Raw genomic sequence first — 20655 nt, forward strand, 5'->3', positions numbered from 1 at the left:
AAGCCGCATGGAGAGGCCATGCGTAGGTGCTCCAGGTAGCAGTCCTAGCAGAGCCAGTTTTCAAGTGATCCCAATCTTGGTGCCAGGCCTGTGCGTGAAGAACCCTCCAGATGATTCCAGTTCCCAGCAGTTTGAGTCACGCCTAGCCATTTGTGTCTTCCCAGCTGAGACTCCAGACACCGTGAAACACAGACCGGTTATCCTTGCTGTCACTTGTCCAATTCTTGATCCGTGGAATCCGTCCGTAAGCATGATGATATAGCTTTCTTTTATTCCATTGAGTTTTGGGTTGGCTTGTTACATGGCACTGGAACATACCCTTTCAACCCAGCTCTCTCTAGAGTTGTCTATTCTCATCATCTCTATTTTTTTTTAATCCCCTACTTATTCCTCTTATCTGGATTTTACTCCTTTCTTTCAAGTTTAAGTCTCTGAAGTCAATGATCTCCAAGTTATTAAATCTAATAGACACTTTCCTAGACAGGGTTTTTTTTTTTTTTTAAGCTCATTTATTTATTTTGAGAGAGACAGAGCACAAGGTGGGTAGGGGCAGAGAAAGAAGGAGACAGACTTCCAAGCAGGCTCCACACTGTCAGCGCAGAGTCTGACTTGGGGCCCAAACTCACAAACCGTGAGATCGCGACCTGAGCCGAGATCAAGAGTTGGACGCCTATGCGACTGAGCCACCCAGGCGCCCCTCTCTTAGACTGCTAAGAGAAGTATTTAACACTATTGTTTAGTTCTTCATTTTTGAGTTACTCTTCTCCTAGTTTCTATGACACCACCCTATCCCAGGCCTTTTCCTTCCTTTCTAGTTGCTTCTTGGTGTCGTTTGCAATTTCATCTTCCTCTAACCAGCCATTGGGTGATGAAGCGGCTGCAGGTTGGTTCTAAGTCTTCTTCTTCTCTTCTCACTGTGTATTCTCTCTCTATCCAGATCCATGGTTCTAATTCCCATCCATGTGACATCAGTGACAACACTTTATCCCTAACTATTGTATCTAGTAAGCTCTATGCCATATGTCCAGATGCCTTCTTAACATTTTGTACCAGTCAGGGTTCTTAGTTGCACACAGACTGGCCTTGGCTGATTTAAGCAGAAATGAATGGATTAAAAGTTCCCAGAGTTCCAGGCAGAGCAGAGCACAGGGGCTGGAGTCTACACTAAGCAGGCAGAAACAATAGCCAAATCATACCACAGGGCTGGCCTGGTGAGGATACCAACAACTGCTCTCAGCAAGCAGAGACATGGCAGCTGGCACCAGTGAGAGCACTAACCTTGGATAATGTGGATGCTGCCACTAACAGTCTTGCCACGACAGCACCTGGAGATACTACCTTGCTGTAGCTGTTACCACTGCACGAAAAGCTTCTTTGAGGTTCCTGCTTCTTGGTGTCATAGCTCCCTCTTCAAAGCCCCTGGTGCATGCATCTGATTATCAAAGTGTAGTCCATGGGCATTGTCCTAGCTGCAGGGATTCTGGGAGAGCAAGACACTGGCACTTCCAGATTCTATTGCAGAAGGCAGAATCTACCTCTCACCAATTAATCATAACGTAAGGAATTCTCCAAATATATAAACAAGTTTCAGAAGCTAGGAGGGGGAAAGAAGGTGAGGGGGAAAAAATTCCCATTACTTCTTCCTTGGAACAAAGAGTTTATCACCCACCTGACGTGCTCTCTTGAGGAACAAGTTTGTAGAATGCCTTGGCATGTTTTAATGAACGAAGGCTGAAATAAAACCTTTTGCTATAAAAATGCCCAGGTCTTTCTTGGCGAGTTCTCAATGGGGATGCTTGCAGAGTACTTTGGGTACGTCCAACCCTCCTTTTTGAACATGTTTCCGTTTACCTGTTCAGAATGTGAGGATATGCAGCTAAATGGCAAAACACCTCTAGAGTAATAGGTTAGTGACGTCAAGAGTTGGTTGTGGATATTCTGTATCCCTCTCATAGAACATATGATCTTCAAAATGCATAGCTAATTGTTGTTGGAACCAAGGCAATAAACTTTGCCTGATATGACTATCACGTAGGAGAGAAAGCCATCGAAAAACTAAAGGTTTTGACATTTCCCCCCCAGTTTTATTACATCATGGTGCTTGTCAGTACCTGACCCAGCATAAGGAACTAGAAACTAATCTACAGAATTCATGTTTCTGCAGAAATCATATTTCTGCGGTTGCAGTGAAAATTCAGTTATTTAAGATTTTTAGCAAATATTTAACCTGTTTGTACTTAGGGTCATAAATACGTCCTCGGAAAGTCTTGATGTCCAATGAATCTTTGTATTGGAAAACACAAAACCTGCCATTTTTACTACTTTTATATTTTCTCTGAACTTAAGCGAGAATTATTTTCTCATATCTCAGACTCTCTGGGTTTTCCTCTTCAAATAAAATGCTTGCGACCTGTAGAGGTTTAGAAAAGATTATCCCCGACCAAAACGAGTGCCTCAATAAAGGGCAAAATTCCGTGGAAATCGCTTATATTTGACGTTGCTAAACTTAAGTACAATAATGTCACATGTACTTATACAGTAATTGTGGGCACGCCTAAATCCCTCCCTCTTTCCTAAACCAAATTCTCCAGATCCTAGAAATCCAGCCCTTCTGCCCTCCGGAGGCGCCTTTCTCAACGTAAAGTACAATTTTAAAATTTAAGCTCCTGCCTAAATAATGGTTCTGTAGTCAACTGCCAGGGAACCTGGGCACCCCAGAGCCTCTGGAGGGTGCAGCGGGGTGTAGGCTAGGGCAGGGGGAGTGGGCGAAGCTGCTGGTTGGTGCCTGAAATCTGTGCGTTGCCCCTTTAATTGTGTCCCCAGCCCTCGGGCGTTTCTGTCCAACGCCCACGTCAGCAAATACCTTTTGTTTCTCTCACGTTGGGGCTACTTGTTTTAGGGCGCAAAGGAGCGGCTTCGAAAGTGGGTATTTCCCCTGCCGAAGACCAGGAATCCTCCCCGAGCCCGCGCGCGCGACCCGCCGGTGCGCCGCGGCCCGCGGTAAGTGGCTGCGCGCGGCGCGGGCGGAGGGCGGGCGGGGCGTCGGGGCTGCCGGGACGGGCCGCGAGCCTCGCTGCGGGCGGAGGGCGGGCGGCGGCGGGATGCGGCCCGGGCGCGGCGCCCCCAGACGTCCCCGGGCCGGGAGAGCGGCGGGAGGCGCAGAGGCGGGCGGGCGCCATTTGCAGCCCCGGGCGCAGCGGCGGCGGCGGCGGCGGCGGCGGCGGCGCGCCGGTTCCGAGGGGCTGGGGACGGTCACAAAGGCGGCGCGGGCGGCTGGCGGCGGGGGCCCCCGGCCTCGGGGCGGCGGCCCGCGAGGAGAGGCGGGCGGCGCCGGGGCGCACCGGCTCGGGACCCCGAGGCCGCCCTTCTCCGCGGCCGCCCGGCCGCCCCGCCCGGCCAGCCCCTCCTGCGCGCCCGGGAGGGGCTGCGGGACAATGGCCGCGCCGTCGCCGCCCGCGCCCGCCGCGCCGCCCGCCCGCCCGGGCCCGGCCCGACCGCGGCGCGGGGAAAGGCGGGAAGGCGCGCGGAGCCTCCTGGCGGCGGCGGCGGCGGCGGGAAGGCGGCGCGGGGACGGTGCCCGGCGTGTGTGGAGCCGTCGGGCGCCGCGGACTCCCGGAGGGTCGGCGGCCGGCCGGACTCGGGCTGCGGGGCGAGTGACGGGCGGCCCGCCCAATGGGGCGGCGGGGGGCGGGCGGGCCGGGGTCCCGGAGCTGCTCCCCCGCGTCCCGGGCGCTTCCTCGGGAAGGTGGCTCCCTAGGCAGTAGTCCGAGTTTCTCCTCCAGCTTCCATCCTTTGGTTTTATGTCGTGATGCAACAGATCCGGGCTCAGAACCGAAGGCAGACTTGCTACACCTAACACATATTGAGCCATAATTATTGGCTTATGACGGAACCGCACAAACGCACCTTCTACCCATGTGTAGACTGCCTCTTTTGTAAGTTAGCGGTTTGGCCCCTTCCCCTTCAAATGCGCTTGTTTAGCATTGATTGTGCTCCTAGGCAGACTCCACATCTTTCCAAGAAGTGTTAGGTTTTCGTTCTCTCTTAAAAAAAAAAAAAAGATATAATCGATATGTAACATTTTGTGTTAGTTTTCATTTAAGACGTCTTTGGAAGCAGTAGATTCCCACCTAGTGGGCTTCTAACTACACACGTCAGTATTCTGTTCTCAATAAACGTTTCTATTTGTGGAACTTTAGTAAATGGAGTGCCTTCACCTATATGAATTATTTCACTTAATTTCACATAAAACAGCAACCCAGTTAGGTCGATGGTTATTATACTTTCCAGATGAGGAAATGCGTTATGTGCAGAATGTAACCGTTAAACCAGAAGGTGAACGATGGCAGCCTCCCAACGCCCTTGCCTCCTGTTCTTGTTCTTCATTCCCTCCTAAAGGCACTTCCAGAGTCTTCTGGAAAGCAAGTCAGTCACTTTGCTTTCCTGCTCTAAAAACCTTAATTGATCTTTATCAGAAAAAAAAAACTCCAAAATCCTCAGCAGAAGAACCAAGGCTCAAACTTCCTCTCTAGGGTTATCTTCCCCAAGCTGCAAATATGGGTGGGTTTGTGGAACCCCTGAAGCAAGAGTTCTCCACTGATAACCGGTGATCAGGTGTCTATTTCTGGGAATCTCCCTGGCCACACCAGTGGTAAACGGGAAGGGAGAATCTAACCCCAGCCCTTGGGTAGGTTAGACTCTAAGATGTCAGCAGAAGGCATCCTGAAAACCTGGGCTCTTTCCAGGTCATATAAATTTCCGACCCCTTGATACTTGATTCATCCTATATAATTTCAGTCTTATTTCCTATAATAAAACTGGGTTTCTGTTTAATAGGATTAGCCCTTTCAGTGATATAATTATATGTTTATAATATTTAAAGGATTTGGTGTAAGTTTTTGATCCTCTCGAGGGAAGTTTTTGTCACTTCTTTGTTCAGAATTGGTCAGTGCCTCCCCATTTTCAGTGCTTCCCCATCTTACTCATAGTAAAAGCCAAGGCCTTGTAAAAGTTGGTCCCGTGATGTCTTTCTGGCCGCACGATCTCCCCTTCCTTTCTGACTCCATTTCTCATTGCTCTCTCCATCCCTCCTTAATGTTCCTCCAGTCCTCCTTGCCTGCTCCTTCTTAGAGCCTTCGCCCTTCATTCATCTGCCTGGAACACTCTTCCCTTAGATACCACATGACTATCTCACCTCCTTTGGACTTAAATGCCAACTTCTCAATGAGACTTTTCCAGCTATGGTTTTGATTTTCTTAAACATTTTAATGCTTCATTTTAAATCTTACCAGGGTTGAAAGATGTTCATTCACCAAAGAATTCAATTACCATGCTAGTTAGCCCAAATTCTTTGACTCAGGGATTTTTGCTAGGGAGGCTAATGAGATTTATTTTGGTGACCCTGATGGACACACTAAATTCTAGATTAATGATTATATATCTTAAAAGAGATGGTCGTCTAGCCCACAGTCTTAATTCACTGTACTTGTTACCTAAATCTTCAATCATAAAATATGTGTTTTTTCCTTCTATTCCAAGGACATTTGAACTTTGGTTCCTAAAACATGTAATTGACTTTTCCATTCACCTGTTTAAAGATCTTTCAACTGGGAATCTAGATTTCTTTAATATTCTTAGGATTTTATGATATTTAGCTCTATCTCTTTTATAGATATCTAAAATATTTCGTTGAATTTTGGATGTCCCACATGAATTAAAGTAATTTGCTGTTTCAATTTATAAAGTCAATCTACCAAGAGAAGAAAATTTGAAGCATATTACCCATTTCCATGACTGAATCACATATTTTGAAAGTAACTTAAAGCTTTCTTAATGATGTGAGTATAGTTATGAATGTAGGTTATGTTAATGTCCTGTGGATGTAAATATTACCAAGTTGTAACTGAACCCAATTTATAGGACAATTCCTATTGTCCTGTAAAAGTTGCTGTTTTTGCTCCTGCCTATGTCTCTACTGCCTGTCTTAGTGTAGTCCCTTTACCATGTCTTGCTTTGACCATTGCGATAAGCTTTTAAATTGGTCTCCCTGGGCCTGCCTCTCCCACCTTTTCTCTTCCATGCCCTCTCAAGTTTTCTTCTGGTAATACAAATGGAATCATTGTAACAATAATACCTGATATTTATTGAGCCCCAGCTGCAGGCTGGGTCTTGTGCATACTCTCTGGACAGAAGAGTGCAAAACTCAGGGTTGTTGGTTTAGGGTCAGTCAGCCAGAATTCCAGTCTCTGTTCACTTGATCCTGTGCAATCTTGGAAGTTTTTAAAAATTTTCCGCATGCCTCAGTTTCTTTATACAGTGTGCATCATGGATCGCAGCTTGAGGCTGTTGTGAGGACTGCAATAAGTGTATAGTGTTTAGCACAGTGCCAAGTAAACATTCAAATATTAGCCATTTGGGGGTGCCTGGGTGTCTCAGTCAGTTGAGCGTTGGACTCTTGCTTTTGGCTCAGGTCATGATCCCAGGGTAGTGGGATTGAGCCCCGGGTTGAGTCCCAAGTTGGGCTCTGCTCTGAGCATGGAGCCTGCTTGAGTCTCTCTCTCTCTCTCTCTCTCTCTCTCTCTCTCTCTCTCTCTCTCCCTCTCCCTCTCCCTCTCCCTCTCCCTCTCTCCCTCTCCCTCCCTCCCTCCCTCCCTCATTCCCTCTCTTCCTCTGCCTCTCTCCCCTGCTTGCGCTCACTCTGTCTGTCTGTCTCTCTCTCTCAAGAGCCTGCTTGAGTCTCTCTCTCTCTCTCTCTGTCTCTCTCTCTCTCTCTCTCCCTCTCCCTCCCTCCCTCCCTCATTCCCTCTCTTCCTCTGCCCCTCTCCCCTGCTTGCACTCACTCTCTCTCTCTGTCTCTCTCTGTCTCTCTCTAAGAGCCTGCTTGAGTCTCTCTCTCTCTCTGTCTCTCTCTCTCTCGCAAGCTATTTTTATTGAAGTATAACTTACAGGTCATAAAATTCACCCTTTAAAGTGTATGTAATTCAGCGGTTTGTAGTGTATTCATAGAGTTGCACAACCATTGCCACCCTCAAATTCCAGAACATTTTCACCATAGTATAAAGAAACCTCATACCCATTAACCATCACTCTCCATTGCTGTATCTCCCTAGACCTGTGACAGCCACTAACCTGGCCTGTCCCTATCTGCCCATCCTGGACGTTTCATTTATTAAATTTTTTTTAACGTTTATTTATTTTTGAGAGAGAGAGAGAGAGAGAGGGAGAGAGGGAGGGGCAGAGAGAGGGAGATACAGAATCCGAAGCAGGTTCCAGGCTCTGAGCTGTCAGCACAGAGCCTGACATGGGGCTCAATCTCAGACTGCAAGATCATGACCCCAGGCGAAGGATAGCTGACAGAGCCACCCAGGCTCCCCTGGACATTTCATTTAAATACAATCATAATAAAATAAATAAATAAATAAATAAATAAATAAATAAATAAATAAAATCATAAAATATATGGTCTTTTGTGACTAGCTCCTTTCACTTGGCTAGAGGGTTTTAAGGTTCACCGATGTTGTAGCAAGTATCAGTACTTCTGTGCCTTTTCTTGGCCTAATAATGTTCTATTGTATGGATGTGTCACGTTCTGCTTCTCCATTCACCAGCTGATGGACATTTGAGTTGTTTCTATGTCTGAGCTATTATGAATAATGCCTCTGTGAACATCTGTGTGCACGCTTTTTTGAGGACAAATGTTTGTATTTATCTTGGGTGTATATCTAGGAGTGGAGTCATTGGATTAAGTAATTTTTAAAAATAGCTTTATTGAAATTCAATTTGTATACCATAAAATTCACCTATTTAAAGGGTGAAATTCAATGATTTTTCGTCTATTCATAGATATGTACAACTGCCACCACAGTCCATTTTAGAACATTTTCTTCACCTCAGAAGGAAACCCTCTACCCTTTCGCTCTAAGGCCACTCAGCCCATCCCCCTCCCCACAACCCTTCCTCCTAGCCCCAGGCAACCACTTATCTACTCTGTCTTCTAGATCTTCCCATTCTGGACTTGCATAGGAATTGAATCCTATAGTAGGTGGTCTTTTGTGATTGGCTTCTTTAATTTAGCATAATGTTTTCTTTTTTTTATATATTTATTTTTGAGAGAGAGAGAGAGAGAGAGAGAGAGAGCATGAGTGGGGGGAGGGACAGAGAGAGAGAGAGAGAGAGAGAGGGAGGGAGGGAGGGAGGGAGGGAGATAATCTGAGACAGGCTCCAGGCTCTGAGTCGTCAGCACAGAGCCCAAGGCCTGGTTCCACGAGCACTATGAGATCATGACCTTAGCTGAAGTGGGATGCTCAACTGACAGAGCCCCCCAGGCACCCCTTATTCATTCATTCATTCATTCATTCATTCATTCATGTTTATTTATTTTTGATAGAGAGCCAGAATGTGAGCGGGGGTGGGGCAGAGAGAGAGGGAGACACAATTCAAAGCAGGCTCCAGGCTCCGAGCTGTCAGCACAGAGCCTTATGCAGGACTAACCCACAGAGCGTGAAATCATGACCTGAGCTGAAGTCGGAGGCTTAACCAACTGAGCCACCCAGGCACCCCATGTTTTCAAGGTTCATCCCTATTGGAAGCATGTACCCGTACTCCAAACCTTGTTAAGGCTGAATAACATTCCATTGTATGCATATTCCATTTTCCCCTTGGTGGACATTTGGGTTTCCACCTTGTAGCTATTCTGAATAATGCTGCTATAAACATTTGTATACAGATTTCTGTGGGGACATATGTTTTTATTTCTCTCGGGCACATACCTAGGCGTGGGATTGCAGGGTCCCATGGTAACCCTATGTTTCATCATTTGAGGAACTGCCAGACTGCTTTCCAAAATGGCTGCATGATTTCACATTCCCACATTAGTGTCCGAAGGTTCTGATTCCTCCACATCCTGGCCAACACGTGTGTGTGTGTGTGTGTGTGTGTGTGTGTGTGTGTGTGTGTGTGTATTGTAGCGATCCTAGTGGATGTGAAGTGGTATCTCACTGTGATTTTGATTTGCATTTCCCTAATGGCCAATGATGTTAAACATATCTTTATGTGCTTGTTACTATTTGTCTTAATTTATTTCTTATTCCATGAGTCTTATTTATCTTAGCTATTATCTTATTTAATCCTCTTAACAGACTTCCTTAGAGCCTCTTAACAGTCAATATCCTCATTTACAAAGAAGAAACTGATGTGTAAAGTAGCTTGACTAAGTCACACAGTCACCGGTAGGCCTATAATCATGTCACTCTTCTTAAAATCCTTCAAAAGTGCCCCGAACCTGCAAAAGTGGAGGCGCTTCAGGATCTGGTGCTTACATGCTTTTCTCTTTTTATCTCCCACTATCCCTCCACAGGCCTTAAGTCTGTAGCCACAGCAACATTTTTATCATCCCCGAAGAAGGCATGCTGTTGAATACCTGCCTGTGCCTTTGCCCTTGGTGCTGTATCTGGAATGTCCTTTGTGTCCTCTTTTTCATGAATGAACTTTTACTCCTCCTCCAAATAATAAAGAAAGTACAAAATATACAGAAAAATAAACAAATTAACCTGCACTTACCTCTGAAAACCTTCAGGGCTGGTGTGAGAGAGACAAGAGAGAGGAGGGTTATGGTGGAGGACGACTTTCACTATCACTGACGGAATCACTGCTATCTATTGGCTCAATGGAATCTTTTTCTTTTCACGCACCTTTAACAAGGAACCTATCCAGTGACACTTGCTTTTGCCTCCGTTTGAGGATTTCACAGAAATGTGACATCGCGTGGTCTTTAAACGGATTCATCACTGCCACTGCTACTGCCTTATTCAGGTAGTGCTTTCCTACAAAATTTTGCACTGTTTCCCACGTTTTACACATCTCCCTAATCTCATTTGAAGTGAGGGATTCCTCCTCCTTTTTCTCCTCCTCTTCTGCAGAGGAGATGCAGCCAGAGACATCAAATCTTGCAATTCTGGCCACTCACATACCTCGTTCGTACTTCTCAGTGATTTCCTTCTTCACTTCCACCGTAATCACCTCCTTCTTCTCACCGCCTTTCTTTTCACCCTTCTTCTGCATGGGGGCCATTGTATACGCTCACACGGATGCTGACTACAGTACGGTATTAATAAACTCTTGTCATCGACTGTATTTAATGTAACTGACAATAAGGCAGCAGAGGAGAGGGTCTATATCGGCAGGCAGCCTGACCTAGAATGAAGCAAAGCATTCCTAAGCTTACTTTTGTATGGAAAAGCAAAGGTCCATAGGTGCTTTGAAGTGACAAAAAATACACGAGTGCCTGTTGTGGACACCTCCCAACGTTCTGAAAAATCACTGATTGCTGTCAAACACTGCGGCCTGAGACCAATCATCTGAGCATGGGAGATGATCACCCACAATCCCACAGTGAGAGAGAGAGAGTGCGCAAGAGAGAGATGAGAACCATTGATTCGGTTGTGATCATGGGATGTTCAGCGTCAGGTACTGCTTGTATTGCAAGACATCGCTCGCTTGTCAAGTTAACATTTATTAGAAATGTTTGTTCATCTTGCAGAGCACCGGCAGAACAAGTTACTCGCAATCCAAGGTTTTACTGTATTTTTTCCATTGTGTTGTGACTTCATTTAAAAGTTTCTTTCTTGGGGTGCCTGGGTGGCTCAGTCGGTTGAGCGTCCGACTTTGGCTCAGGTCATGATCTCACAGCTTGTGAGTTAGAGCCCCGCGTCCGGCTCTGTGCTGACAGCTCGGAGCCTGGAGCCTGCTTTGGATTCTGGGTCTCCCTCTCTCTCTGCCCCTCCCCCGCTCAACGCTCTGTCTTGCTCTGTCTCAAAAATAAATACAAACATTAAAAAAAAAAATTTAAGGGGCACCTGGGTGGCTCAGTCGGTTAAGCGTCCAACTTCGGCTCAGGTCATGATCTCGCAGTCTGTGAGTTCGAGCCCCGCGTCGGGCTCTGTGCGGACAGCTCGGAGCCTGGAGCCTGCTTCAGATTCTGTGCCTCCCTCTCTCTTTGCCCCAACCCACTCGCATTCTGTCTCTGTCTCTCTCAAAAATAAATACACATGAAAAAAAGTTTCTTTCTTCCCCACTGTCTCTCTCTTTGACTCTCTGTCTCCATAGATAGTGTGGTGTTCCAGAGCACTGACCTTTGATGTGTCATCATCTTTGTATTCCCAGAGTCAGAGAGAGACTGCCAAAGAGTTGGTGCTCAATAAATATGTATTGAATAAACACATTTATCCTTTCGGTTTGAGGATCTTTCCTTCTCATAAAAATAGAATAAAAAAGTTTTGCTTTAAGAAAATTAGAGAAGAAAGCATATAGAGCTATGTGGAGTTCAGAACAGGGTGAAAGTATTCAATCAAAGGTTGAAGTTGCTCTCTTTCCATTTTTTTTTTTTTTCCCTAACCCTTCAGAAAGTCTCCACTGCTGTTGAATCCTTCCTTGGATCTCAGCAGCATCTGAACCATCGTGGGTACAGCAGATACCTTTGTGTCTGCTTCAGTTCCCTCTGTCTCACTGCTTCTGTTGGATAAGGTGCAACATAAGGTTTTTATGGTTCCAGGATATTTGGGAGAAGCTTTATTTCAAGATCTACATCTATAGTGTAGTTTCCATCAACAGAAGATACCAGCAAACCAAAAAAAAAAAAAAAAAAAAAAAAAAGTGGGGAGGGGGATGCCTGAGTGGTTCAGTCAGTTGAGCATGGGACTCTTGATTTTGTCTGAAGTCATGATCCTGGCGGTGTTGTGGAATCGAGCCCTGCATCAAGCCTTGCACGGGGCTTCACACTAAGCATGGGGCCCTGCTTAAGATTATCTTTTGGGGCGCCTGGGGGACTCAGTCAGTTAAGCATCCAACTTCAGCTCAGGTCATGATCTCACAGTCCGCGAGTTTGAGCCCCGCGTGGGGCTCTGTGCTGACAGCTCAGAGCTTGGAGCCTGCTTCAGCTTCTGTGTCTTCCTCTCTCTCTGTCCCTGCCCTGCTTGCACTCTGTCTCTCTCTCAAAAATAAATAAACATTGAAAGAAGTATGTTTAAAAAAAGATTATTTCTCTCTCTCTGCCCCTCTCCCCCACTCGCACTCTCTCTCTCTCTGAAAAAAAGAAAAAAAGAAGATACTAGCAAACCAAACAAGGCCATAATTTTATCTAAGGCCTTTTTTTATTTTTTAAGACTTTCTTAATATGTACATTAAAATAGTATCCTAAGCCTAAACACTAAAATTAGAAAAAAATTTTTTAATGTTTATTTTAGAGAGAGAGAGAGAGAGAGAGAGAGAGAGAGAGACAGTGTGAGTGGGCGAGGGGTAGAGAGAGGGAGACACAGAATCCGAAACAGGCTCCAGGCTCTGAGCTGTCAGCACGGAGCCCGACGCAGGGCTCGAACCCACGAACTGTGAGATCGTGACCTAAGCCAAAGTCAGACGCTTAACTGACTGAGCCACCCAGGTGCCCCTAAACACTAAAATTTTAACTTTCAGATTGTAAATCTTATGGAGAGTATAGATCCTATTCTCATGAAATCTCTGTAATAAGTTTAAAAATCTAAATGACAAAACAAGCTCAGTGTTAACAAATGTATGGGTATGAAGATGTGAGATATAAATGTAGATATAGATATAGATACAGATACAGATACGTAAAATGGAATAACATTCAGCCATGAAAAAGAAAGAAATCCTGTCATTTGCAACAGCATGGATGGACCCAGAGGGCATTAATGGTAAGTAAAATAAGCCAGATAGAGAAAGACTAATGCTACATGTTATCACTTAAAGTTTTTTTTTTAAATGTTTATTTATTTTTGAGAGAGAGAGTGAGACAGAGTGTGAGTGGGGGATGGTCAGAGAGAGGGAGACACAGAATCGGAAGCAGGCTCTAGGCTCTGAGCTTTCAGCAGAGAGCCGACGCGGGGCTCGAACTCATGGACCATGAGATCATGACCTGAGCTGAAGTCAGACGCCCAACTGACTGAGCCATCCAGGCGCCCCTACATGTTATCACTTAAATGTGGAATCTCAAAAAAAAAAAAAAAAGTGAAACTTGTACAAATGGACTAGAAAAGTGGTTGTGAGGGGCTGGAGGGTGGAGAAGATAGGGAGAGGTTGGTAAGAGGGCATGAACTTTCAGCTCTAAGGTGAATAAGGTCTGAAGATCTGTAGTCTAATGTGGTGACTATACTTGATAACACTGTATTGCCTAATTGAAATTTGCTGTGAGAGTAGAACTTAAATGTTCTCACCAAAAAGCAAAAACAAAAACAAAAACAAACCCCAACATCCCCCAAAATCAATGACAGATATGTGAGGTGACAGATTTGTTAATTAACTAGATGGAGGGAATCCTTTCACAGTGTATGTGTATATGAAATCACCACGGTGTAACTTTAAATATCTTAGTTTGTCAATGATCTGGTAACTGAAGCCGAAGAAACTCTGAATAGCAAACACCCAGGTTCCTAGAGCATAATTAAGGAGGTAACATTTGAAAGGGAAAATGGCAACAATTGTTTTTAAAGAATAGCTCTTCCTTAGGGCGAGGTCTACAATAGCTAGTTAGAGTAGCTTTAACTAGTTGCCCAGTGAGAATGGAGTTTTGCTATCTTCATGTACCCTGGGGTTTTGGAGAGATCACTTTCTTTGGGTACAAATATGATGGACTCAGTCACATTTTTTTCTGTGTCCACCTTTGTATAAGTTAGCATTTTACGGGCCACAAGAAAATGTATGGCAGGAAAATTATAAACTGTTTACTTTTTCAACTCAGTTAAAAAAGTGTTTTAAAGTGGTCTGCATAATTAATAATAGTGATTTTATTATTATTACTATAATCATAGCTGACATCTGCCAAGGGCTTGTTATAAGCCAGGCACTGTTGTAAGCACTTTACTTAGATGATCTTCTCATTTACTCTGTCCTGTAACTGTAGAAGGTGTTATTATTATTATTCCATTTTATAGAATGAGAAACTGAGGCTCTAGGAAGTTAACTTCCTGTGTTATCTAGTTGTGTGTGGCAGAGCCAGAATTTGCACCTGGATAGTCTGATTCCAGAGCCTGTACCCCTGAGCACACTACCCAGTACTGCTGCTCACAGACAGACTACTCACCCTTCTGCTTAAATTTTGAGGCAAGCGATGTCCTAATATGCATGCCATCTGGGCCCTTTTGCAGGAAAAAGACACCACACCAGTGTTTTAATTCGTTTACTAAAGGGAATTGAGTGCTTACAAAATCCCTGGAAAGGCCGGGAGGAATGGGCTCCAGGCTGGGCCTGCAGAAATCATTCCCAGAACCAGACTGCCAACCAGGTCCCTTAGGGGAGGGCATCAGGAGGCCGCCACAGCACTGCTGAGTTCCAGATGACATTGCTAGCTGCAGTTCAAGGGTCAAGAAATTGCTATCCCCAAACTGCCCCTCAGCACCCACCAACTGGTGACAGTTGTCTCCACCCAACTTATGTCTAAACAGCCATGAATGACGCTCTGGAGACTGGAAGGCTGCTGCAGGAAAATCCAGTGTTTCCATAAATGTGCTTGCCAGCATTAATGCCTAAGCAGCAGAAAGATGGTCCCCGCCTCATTTCTGCCTTCCAAATCTCGTAGAAGAACATCTGATGGATGGACCCTATTTCACATGGGGAAACAACTGTAAAGGAGTCTGGGAAATGTACTTTTTCATTTACCAAAAGGAAGTAATTAAGGATGCTGAAGGTTAATACACAAACTAATATCTGCTAGGGTAGGGGCATTTGGGTGGCTCAGTCGGTAGAGCATGTGACTCTTGATATCAGGGTTGTGAGTTCAAGCCCCATGTTGGGCATATACATATATATATATATACATGTATATATACATGTATATATACATATATATATCTGTTAGGGTAGAACGTGGTGGTTAGCCCTAAAAACGATATTTTATCCATATGTAAAAACTGTTTCGGGCACAGACTATATTCAGAAATCAGTGCTCTTTGGGGCGCCTGGGTGGCTGAGTCGGTTAAGCGTCCAACTTCGGCTCAGGTCGTGATCCCATGGTTTGTGAGTTCAAGCCCCACATAGGGCTCTGTGCTGTCAGCTCAGGGCCTGGAGCCTGCCTCCGATTCTGTGTCTCCCTCTCTTTCTGCCCTTCCCCCGCTCGTGCTGTTTCTTTCTCTCTCTCTCTCTCTGTCTCTCAAAAATACATAAAGAATCTAAAAAAAATTTTTTTAAGAGAAAAAAAGAAATCAGCGCTCTTTAAAAGCTACAGAATCAACTTTTGCTTTCCACAGTACAGACCCAGTACTAGTTAGTGTGCTGTTAAGTACCTTTGTTGAAATAGTAAAGCTATCACAGGAAGTCCCTTTGTCCCTTTACTGAGTGTCCTCCTAGCTCACTGGGCTGGGTGATAGGTGAGCTTTTAGTGTAGGAAGGAGTTTTCAAAAATTAATAATTTTGTTCCCCCAACTACAGTTTTCTCCTCAAAGATTTTTGTAAGCCTCGAGGCAGCAATGTTTTGAATGGTTTAAGTTGCCAGAATTCAGACCTCCTCATGAGTGGGTAGTTGACGTGCAATCGCTTTACTAATTTAAATGTATTTGAACGGTTCTTCTTTCTCTGGTGGTGTTTTCAGGATACTCATTTAAAAATTATTTCAGTTTGTTTCCTTTCTACTGGCTTGTATTTTCTAAATTTTCTGTAATTATATAATACCTTTATAATCAGAAAAAAAAAAAAGACATATTACCTTAAAAAGTGATCCCATTACTTTAGGCAAAAGTTTTTTGGCAAGAATTCTTAACTGATTGGTTTAGAAAGCATCAAATTAATTTTCCACTGCCTGTGGACACCAAGCCTGACACTCTCTTTGATTAACAAAACTTCATGGTCAATGAAAAACATAAACCGATTTAAAAAAAAATTTTTTTTTTTTGGTAATGGAAAAGGTTTGGAATAGAATAAAAACTGAACATTTTATAACATTGTTACAACTGATATTGCAAATTACGGTACACTCAGGGAACCCTGAGGGGCAGGAAAAAAAATTGTGTTACACTCTGGTATAATCTGGCAAATTGAGTAAGTTATACAAGATCTGGTGACTGTAGGGGCGCCTGGGTGACGCAGTCGGTTAAGCGTCCAACTTCAGCCAGGTCACGATCTCGCGGTCCGTGAGTTCGAGCCCCGCGTCAGGCTCTGGGCTGATGGCTCGGAGCCTGGAGCCTGTTTCCGATTCTGTGTCTCCCTCTCTCTCTGCCCCTCCCCTGTTCATGCTCTGTCTCTCTCTGTCCCAAAAATAAATTAAAAAAAAAAAAAAAAAAAGATCTGGTGACTATAGTAGGGCTTTCTGAACATGTTTTTTTCCCCCACTTCCCGCAACCATACGGTTTTCCAGAAATGTTGCGTTTTTCAAGTTGAATCTTTAAAGCTCTAATGTTTGGTTTTCTTGCAAATCATATTAGGCCACTTGGAGGCAAAGGGTAATAAGACATGTGTTGCTGTTTTAGTATCTCATCTGCTGGCCTGCCTTCGAACAGCTGTTGTCTAAAGAAGTTTATTTTATTGTCACAGTTAAAAAGTGTGTCTGCTTTCAAGTTGCCATAATACATTTTAATATCAGAGCTCTCTTCTTGCAGATTTGAATATTAAGGTTTCCGTTAGAAATACAAATTTATTTATTTCCATTAATTAATCATCTGTGCCGATTATCTATTTTTACGTGCTCAAAAGTGATACCTGATAAGGGCTGCCCTGTAATTTATTTCAATAAGTATCTTTTAAGGACCTTAGCAGATGTTTCTGTCTCTTATAATGTAAAAGTACATTGTAAATAGCTATTTGCTCTCTCTACAGGACAAACCTTCATATACAGAGTGTTTTTGACTTGGAACCTTCCCTTTTTTACTCCACTCAATTGACTTAGCAGGGTTTCAAGAGCAGCGTTCATAAATTTGCAGGTATGAACAATTTTAATTCTTGATATTGTATCTAACTTAAATATATAGACAGAAAGTAGAATTTTGTAACTATAGATTTTATATGTCAGAGGATGGATTTATTGCTTGAAAAGTCACTGTATAAAACATTCAGCATTCTGATTTTCTTGGCCGGGTCTCCCTGTTCACTTATTGCTAAATTTTTAATCCATTGCCTCTCTTGTGTATGTATACCTTCCATTCTGCCTTAATCAAAGATTCATATTATATTAGAGCTGGAGATTATGTAGGCCCATCCCCTCAACTTGCAGAGAAGGAAATGAAGCCTAGAAAGGTGAAGGTAGAGTCCACGGACACAGAGCCAATTGAGTAGTAGAGCTAGTGTCAGATCTCTCAGCTCTTCCCCCGACACTTGGGCAGGAGTATAGCTCAGAAATTACATCCCGCAGCTTTGGAGTCACTGTCTGGGTTAATACCCTTTTCTGTGGGGAGAATAATACCACCTACCTGATGGGTTGTTGTGTGTGAGGATTAAAGAAGACAATATATTGCGCTTCTGCTATTATTGTCTGTGGCCCTTTTTACTTCCCGTTGGGTTGACCCCTTCACTGCTTCTTGAAACTCCACACCTTGGCTCACGGTTGCAGTGCTGTCCCGATTCTCCCTGTAATTCTCTGTGACACTGGCTTCTCTTCCCCATCTTACTCCACAGACGAGGGCAGCCCTCCAGGCTCTCATCTCAGCCCATGTTTCCTGTGAGCCCCTCCATCCCTGTTTGCCGAGATCTTCCACTTCTCTGTCTTCAAGTCTGACTTACCCCCTGAGCTTCAGATAGGCATTTCCAGTGGCCCCATGGCCGTCGCTTCCCGATTTCCCATTCACCTCAAACATGATGAACTTAAAACCAAAGCCATTCCTTGTCCCGTAAATAAGTTCTTCTTCCTGACTTCCTAATTTCTGTTAGTGATACTACCAAACCCTCAGGCTTTAAGAATCCCCACATTCTCGGGGCGCCTGGGTGGCTCAGTCGGTTAAGCAGCTGACTTTGGCTCAGGTCATGATCTCGTGGTCCGTGAGTTTGAGCCCCGCGTCGGGCTCTGTGCTGACAGCTCAGAGCCTGGATCCTGTTTCAGATTCTGTGTCTCCCTCTCTCTGACCCTCCCCCATTCATGCTCTGTCTCTCTCTGTCTCAAAAATAAATAAACGTTAAAAAAAAAAATTTAAAAGAATCCCCATGTTCTCTTTATAGCTTTCTAGCCTTCCACAGCCAATGACAAATTGTGGTACCCTCTGGTACAATCTGGCAAATTGAGTAAGTTACAAAATATCTGGGTGGCTGCAGTGAACATTTGTAGTAGGATTTTTCAATCAGCCATCAAGACCCGTGGATTTATTTCCCATTGAAGCATTTTTCATCTTTTCCTTCCTTCCCATTCCTGCCATCATCACGGTGTTCAAGCCATTAACCAGATCCACAGTTGCCAGTAAAGTAGCTGTTCTTTCACTTGGAAATGGCTGGGTTCTTTTTCTCTCTCTCCCCCAGAAATACAGCCTCTTGACTTTCCATGCTTGTTCATTTAGCACATGCATCTTGACTTAAGTACAGACACAGAATATCCTTAACTCTGAGAACTTCCAAAATATCTTAATCTTGAATTACAACCTAGATCTGGCTAAATGTAAGACTCATGCTTAATATTTCACCCATATGTTTGACAGACTTTAAAATTTTTTATTTTTGAATATATTTTTAATACTCAAACCTCAAAATATTTAAAAGTTTACCATATAAAATCTCCCTCCCATTCTTGTTTCCTGTCTCCCAGATTCCATTTCCACTCCAACTGGCAACCACTGTTCTACGTTTCTTGTTAATCTGTTTAGAGTCTCTGCTTATTTTTTTCCCGTGTGTGTGTGTGTGTGTGTGTGTATGTATGTATGTATATATATACGTATATATATACATATACATATATATATACATATATATATATACATATATATACATAACTATGCTTTTTACAAAACTTAACTATGTGTCATAGCCATCTTTCCATATAGCTATCCCTTATTCGTGGATATTTTTCTAACCCTTCACTGTCACAGTTGGTTCTTCAGTGAATAACCATATATGTGTGTCTTTCTGATTATGTACCAGTGGCCCCGTAGCATAAATCCCCAGAAGTGAAATTGCTTGGTCAGAAAAGATACGCATTCGTAATTTTGAGAGCTGTTGCCAAACTGACCTCCAAGGGGTCATACTAATTTACATTCCCACCAGTAATGATTGAGGGTACCTGTTTTCCCACATTTTTATAAATATTATCACATTTTTGGATTGGATTGCTGCCTTGAGAGGGGAAAAAAATGATACATCAGTGAGGTTTTAATGTGCATTTATATTTTATGACCAAGGTTAAATATACTTTTCATATGATAAGGGACATTCATATTTCTTTTCCTGGGGACTGTCCTTTGTCTCATTTTGTCTCATGGTTATTGTTCTTTTACTTGCCAATTTCTTAGAAGCTTGGTGTGTATTGAGATGACCCTTTTCTCTGATAGACTCTTTTACCATGTTGTCATATGCCTTATGCCTTTGCTTGTGGTATTTTTTATTATGATTTTTTTGCTATTCATGTTTCATCTTTATGTAATCAAATGTATCAATCTTTTATTTAAAAAAAAATTTGGCGGGGGGAGCACCTGGGTGGCTCAGTCAATTAAGCGTCCAACTCTCAGTTTCGGCTCAGGTCATGATTTCGTGGTTTCATGGGTTTGAGCCCTGCATTGGGCTCTGCGCTGACAGTAGAGAGCCTGCTTGAGATTCTCTCTCTTCCTCTCTCTTTACCTCTCCCCCACTCATGCTATCTCTGTCTCTCAAAATAAATAAATAAAACTTAAAAAAAATTTTTTTTTTTTATCAGTCTTTATGGCTTTTGTATTTTGAGTCAGAGGCCCTTCCCACTGTGTAGTCTTCCATATTTTCTCTTAGAACTTTTATGGCTTTGTTTTCACACTTAAATGTTTGATCCATATGGAACTTATACTTGTATGAGATGGGAATTGTAAATCCACTTTAATTTTTTTTTTCTGGAAATCTAAAATTGCCCCAGTGCCATTTATTAAATTGCTCAGTTTTTTATGACAGGCTTATCGTCTATTAAATTCCCACCTGAAGTAGGGTGTGTGTCTGGATTTTTTTAATTTTTAAAGATTTTATTTTTGAGGCGCCTGGGTGGCTTGGTCGGTTAAGCGTCCGACTTCGGCTCAGGTCATGATCTCACGGTCTGTGAGTTCGAGTCCCGCGTCGGGCTCTGTGCTGACAGCTCAGAGCCTGGAGCCTGTTTCAGATTCTGTGTCTCCCTCTCTCTCTGCCCCTCCCCTGTTCATGCTCTGTCTCTCTCTGTCTCAAAAATAAATAAACGTTAAAAAAAAATTAAAAAAAAAAAAAGATTTTATTCTTGTAATAATCTCCACACCCAATGTGGGGCTCAAACTCACAGCCCCGAGATCCAGAGTCGCACTCTACCGACTGAGCCAGCCAGGCACTCTGGAGTTCCAAATATACTCCACTGGTCTTTTGCTTTATCTCCCTCACCACAGTTTTCTTTACCGAGGAAGTATAATATAATTGAATAGATGTTGGTGCTAACTCCTTCTCTTTATTCTTTTTTTGTAATGTTTATTTATTTTTGAGAGAGAGACAGAGCGTGAGTGGGGCAAGGGCAGAGAGAGAGGGAGACACAGAATCTGA

At 43.7% G+C, this 20655-nt stretch overlaps 1 protein-coding gene across 3 annotated transcripts in view; it reads left to right on the top strand.

Moving 5' to 3' along the window:
• The first annotated feature begins 2861 nt into the window (after positions 1-2861).
• The window catches only part of ZBTB8A (zinc finger and BTB domain containing 8A), a 69542-nt gene continuing 51748 nt past the window's right edge, over positions 2862-20655 (top strand). For 2 of the 3 annotated variants that reach the window (XM_023258418.2, XR_006584133.1), the window contains exons 1-2: positions 2862-3000; positions 16816-16919. The gene's annotated coding sequence lies outside the window, so the exon portion shown is untranslated. The remainder of the gene's footprint in view (positions 3001-16815; positions 16920-20655) is intronic. The other variant, XM_023258420.2, reaches the window with a different exon arrangement.

Source organism: Felis catus, chromosome C1 (assembly GCF_018350175.1).
Source record: "Felis catus isolate Fca126 chromosome C1, F.catus_Fca126_mat1.0, whole genome shotgun sequence".
NCBI lineage: Eukaryota > Metazoa > Chordata > Mammalia > Carnivora > Felidae > Felis > Felis catus.